General features: G+C 39.1%; 1 pseudogene; it reads left to right on the forward strand.

Moving 5' to 3' along the window:
* Window positions 1-4,001: 4,001 nt before the first annotated feature.
* On the forward strand, window positions 4,002-5,014 carry LOC139439412 (histone-lysine N-methyltransferase SETMAR-like; annotated as a pseudogene).
* Window positions 5,015-5,385: the final 371 nt, after the last annotated feature.

Raw genomic sequence — 5,385 nt, forward strand, 5'->3', positions numbered from 1 at the left:
GAAGAGGGGAAGGGGAGAGAAATAAATAAAAAAATAAATCTTAAAAAAAAAAGTTGGGGGAGTTAATGCAGCTTCCACAAGACAAGCAACTCACACTATAAAAGAAATTGTGGCCCTGTTAATGAATTGATGTGCTATCAGAGGCAGGATACACAGTTCATCAAAACTCACTCTCAACCTGGGAACAGCAGACAAATGAATTCTGAATTAATAGATCAGAACATTACCCTGTTAATTTTTAGTGGTGTTAACTTAGACACTCTTCTGAACATCAATTTCCCTCTCTGTAAAACACAGGCTACATGGAGGTTATATTATTAGGAAGATTAAATAAAACAGCAGATACTGAAATCTTTTGCAAATTATACATCACAGTTTGTGCATAAAGGGAGTGGTTCTGGTGGCTATTTTCACTTATGCATCAGTTCTTCCTATCTCCTCTTTAGTGTCCCTTTTAAGAGATGATGAATTTAATTTGTCTCTAGCTTGAGTTCCCTCTGCTCTTCCTTCCAAGTGCACAATGCTGGGGTGGCCTTATGCCTCTTGTAATCCTCAGAGAAAGAATATGTGATGAGGGGGATTTATAGAACCCACAACTGAGGTCTTCTTTCAGTGAGAACAATGGAGGTATACAGACTCATCCATTACTGGAGATTGCAAGAATATGACCTGTGCAATCAACATGTTCTTTTTTTTTTAAGATTTTCTTTCTTTCTTTCTCTCTCCTTCTACCCCACCCCAACCCCAGTTGTCTGTTCTCTGTGTCTATTTGCTGCATGTTCTTTGTCCACTTCTGTTGTTGTCAGTGGCATGGGAATCTGTGTTTCTTTTTGTTGCATCATCTTGTGTCAGCTCTCCATGTGTGCGGCACCATTCCTGGGCAGTCTGCACTTTCTTTTGTGCTGGGTGGCTCTCCTTACAGGGCGCATTTCTTGCGTGTGGGGCTCCCCTATGTGGGAGACACCCCCGGCATGGCATGGCACTCCTTGCATGCATCAGTACTGCGCATGGGCCAGCTCCACACAGGTCATAGAGGCCCGGGGTGTGAACCGCGGACCTCTCATGTGGTAGATGGACGCCCTAACCACTGAGCCAAGTCTGCTTCCCTCAACATGTTCTTTATTGCCCTGCATCTTCTTCAAGGACAGAAAATAGTAAAACCTAATATGCCTTTTGGGGGAAATAAATACTCTCATGGGCTTGCTAATGCTGTCTTTTAAAAATAAATTTTAGTATGCAATATTTCATAGATAGACAAAGGATCCATATCCAGCATATTAAAAAAAAACATAAACATCAATAAAAACAAGTCATTTTGAATGGGCAAAAGTAAAGAACACCCAATTCTCAGAAGAGAAAACTGAATGGCTTACAATGACAAATGTATGAAAGGATGTTTCACTTCACTAGTAATCAGGAAAAAGTAGGAAACAAAACAATAAATGTTACTACTTCAAAAGAGTGATAATCTCACATCTGTCAGTTTCACACACAAAAAAATCTGACAGTAGACTTTTGATAATGCAATAGATGCTAATTAACCTGAACCTCATTTATTCAGTTACTTTAACAAACCTCTGAATCTTCTGTGGTGAAAGAGGACAGGGGCACTTGGATTTTGTTAGTAAAGTTTTCCATTTATTTACAAAGTTTTTCTCAGTGCTTTGTAAATTATTCACTCGACAGCCGGCTCAAGGCACAGTTAAATCAAAACGTTGCTGTTCAAATCCTTGTTTACTTACCTAAGGGTCCACTTTCTCTATCCTCAACCATTCAAACTTTCTAAATGAATGTAGGTTGAGAAAACAACCCCAGTATTTCCAGTTTCGGCACTCTGAGTTGTGCCTATTCTATGCGCTGGTATAACAACTGTGAACATTTCATTAATAAGCAATTGGTTTTGTTCATATCACTTCAAACATCTAGATTTCAAAATTCTCTAAGACTCTTCCCCTGCATTAAGTAGGACATTGGGTTCAGCAATGTTTCAAATTCCACCCAAATTTATGATTCTATGATCCTATGACTCCACAGCATTCCAAATGCTCTTTTATTAATTTAAGCACAATATTTAATCAGAAGTCAGAGGATTGTTGGGGGGAAACATGTCATGTAGTCTCAGTTATATATTGGAAGCATTTAAGTAGCCCAGGTCCCAGAGGAAACCTTTAGAAGGTCTAAATAGTAGCATGTGTACGAAGTTACAGTCATGTAGCATGCAGTTTGGCAGAGCAGACATAGCTGTCTCTACATCAGGCCCACAGCCTTTGGAGGCTTGGTCTTGTGATCACCCGTAGTTGCATATGCAGCTTTTCTTCCAGGGTGCCCTGGGAAACTGCCTCTGCAAGCTTCAACCATTCTGTCCTGAGATGGGGAATCGCCTCAAAGTCCAGTCTCCCAGTTACAGAATGGGTACCACTTGCACAGCCATACCATGGGACATTTCTGTCCTGCTTAAAAGGGCCTTTGGGACACACATTTGGCTCCATACACATCTGGAGATTGTGTCAGAGCCCTGGGAGAAAAGATCAAACTCTTTTAAAAATGGCATTTTATTTGTGGGTGTTTCCCCAGCTCCCTGCTTTGGAGATGGAGAAAGTAACCAAAGCCAAGAAAGCTGGACTGACTCTCAGAAGAATTACTTCATTTTACTTAATGGAAAATGGGAATACCAAAAGTACCCAATTAATAAAGTGATTAATTTTATTCAGAAGTATTTACTGAGCTCTTGCTACGTGCCAGGCACTAATCTTGGCTCTGAAAATAAAGCATTGAAATAAGACAGATGGGTTAGCCATTCTTTCGAGTTCAGATTCTAGAGGGAAATGGGGGGATGTGAGAGATTGAGGGGTTGGTTCACTTAAGTGGCTTATCACTGTTTCTGGTGCATAGTAATAGCTCAGTAAAATGGTAGTAATTTAAAGATGCCTAATGGTTGGTGTTAGTCATCTAGGCTCCTATGGCAAATACCACACAATTTGGGTTAGCTCTGACATTGGGAATTTATTAGCTTACAGTTTTGAGGCTAGAAGTCCAAAATTGAGGCAACAGTAAGGAAATGCTTTCTCCCCAAAGCTGTAAAATTTTGGTGTTAGTTTGAGACAATCCTTAGGGTATCTGGGTATGCATTTCTGCCACAGGTCACATGGTGAGATCCTCTCCTTTCTTTTTTTTTAAATTAGCAATCATAATAGTTGTTTTAATTCCTTCTCATACTTGAGTGGATTTTTTTTTTTTTTTAAGATACATCAATCTCACGAAATCCTTTCTTTTCCAGCTTCTGTTGACTTCCAGCTTCTGGTTCCTCTCCATGGTTCTCTTCTATATCTGAATTTCTTCTTCTTATGAAGGACTCCAGTAATTGGATTAAGGACCACCCTCATTTAGCTGAGCCACACCTTAACTAAAATAGCCTCTTCAAGCATCCTATTTACAAGGCTTTCCCACAGCAAGAATGTGGATCAAGACCAAAATCATACCTAAATTGGAGTGCACAATCCATTCCACCTCATTAGGTATATCCACCAGGGCGGGACCCTGTCTCAGGTCTCTCATAATTAAATGTAACACATTGTAATGTTCTTAATATTTTATGAAATTATGTAAGTAAAGGATTAAGCATTATCCTCCTCTTTTTTCAGGCACTTACCTTTCTGTTGTATGATTTTCTCAAATGTATTTGGAGCACTTGGCACACAGTTTTTTGAAAGAAGAAGCAGGAAAGGGGGAAGTAAAGGGAGTAGGTGAGGAAGAGGAAGAGAAAAGTTAAATTGCTATAGAAAGATGAGAAAATGTAGACATTTCTAAAAGGAGCATAACATGTATTAGGTTGGTGCAAAAGTAATTGCGGTTTTGCATTGTTGAATTTTGCCATTTGGTGTTGGCATACATTGTTTAAAAAATGTGGTTATGTTACAAATCATTTTAATGTGCATTTCTCGCTTTATGTTTTTTTGCTAATGACTTATTACTTGCTGTTTATTTTATATTTATTTTAGACTATGGAAATGATGTTCGACAAAAAACAAATTCAAGTGATTTTCTTATTTGAGTTCAAAATGGGTCGTAAAGCAGCAGAGACAATTCATAACATCAACAATGCGTTTGGCCCAGAAACTGCTAACAAACGGTCAATGCAGTGGTGGTTCAAGAAGTTTTGCAAAGCAGATGAGAGCCCTGAAAATGAGGAATGTAGTGGCCAGTCATCGGAAGTTGACAATGACCAATTGAGAGCAATCATCAAAGCTGATCCTCTTAATGCTTAGAAGTTGCCGAAGACCATTCTATGGTTGTTTGAAATTTGGAGCAAATTGGAAAGATGAAGAAGCTTGGTAAGTGGGTGCCTCGTGAGCTGACAGAAAATTTAAAAATCATCATTTTCAAGTGTTGTTTTCTCTTATTCTATACAACAACAATGAACCATTTCTCAATAGGATTGTGAAGGGCAATGAAAAGTGGATTTTATACAACAACCAGTGAAGACCAGCTCAGTGGTTGGACCAAGAAGAAGCTCCAAACATCTCCCAAAGCCAAACTTGCACCAAAAAAAGGTCATGGTCACTGTTTGTTGGTCTGCTGCTTGTCTGATCCACTACTACTTTCTGAATCCTGGCAAAACCATTACATCTGAGAAGTATGCTCAGCAAATTGATGAGATGCATGGAAAACTGCAACACCTGCAGCCAGCAGTGGTCAAAAGAAAGGGCCCAATTATTCTCCATGACAACACTCAACCTCATGTCACCCAACCAACACTTCAAAAGTTGAATGAATTGGGCTACAAAGTTTTCCTCATCTGCCATATTCGCCTGACCTCTCACCAACTGACTACCACGTCCTCAAGCATCTCAACAAGTTTTTGCACGGAAAACACTTCCACAATCAAAAGGATACAGATAATGCTTTCCAAGAGACTGTCAAATCCTCAAGTATGGATCTTTATGCTACAGAAATAAGCAAATTTATTTCTTATTGGCAAAATTGTGTTGACTGTAATGGTTCCTATCTTGATTAATAAAGATATGTTTGAGCCCAGCTATAATGATTTAAAATTCACGGTCCAAAAACACAATTCCTTTTGCACCAACCTAATAAAATCCATATTATTGAGGAAAAGGAAATACCATCATTGGGGATATTTCTTGGAGCTTTTTGATGGGAGCAGGCCTAGGAGGCATTCTCTGTAGCAAAGCTTATCATAACAGAAAATGACCTGAAGTTGCTTTCATCCTGATTTTAAAAAGGGCTATCAACATCTCTTAGAAGGAAATGCTAATTTCTTGGAATTCCAGGATGACCATGGCCTATGTTTCTGTGATCCAAAGCAGCACAATTGCCAGGGTCTAAACTGGATTTCCTGATTTGGGTTCAAAAGTCTAATTTCTT

This window comes from Dasypus novemcinctus, chromosome 8, assembly GCF_030445035.2.
Source record: "Dasypus novemcinctus isolate mDasNov1 chromosome 8, mDasNov1.1.hap2, whole genome shotgun sequence".
NCBI classification, from domain to species: domain Eukaryota; kingdom Metazoa; phylum Chordata; class Mammalia; order Cingulata; family Dasypodidae; genus Dasypus; species Dasypus novemcinctus.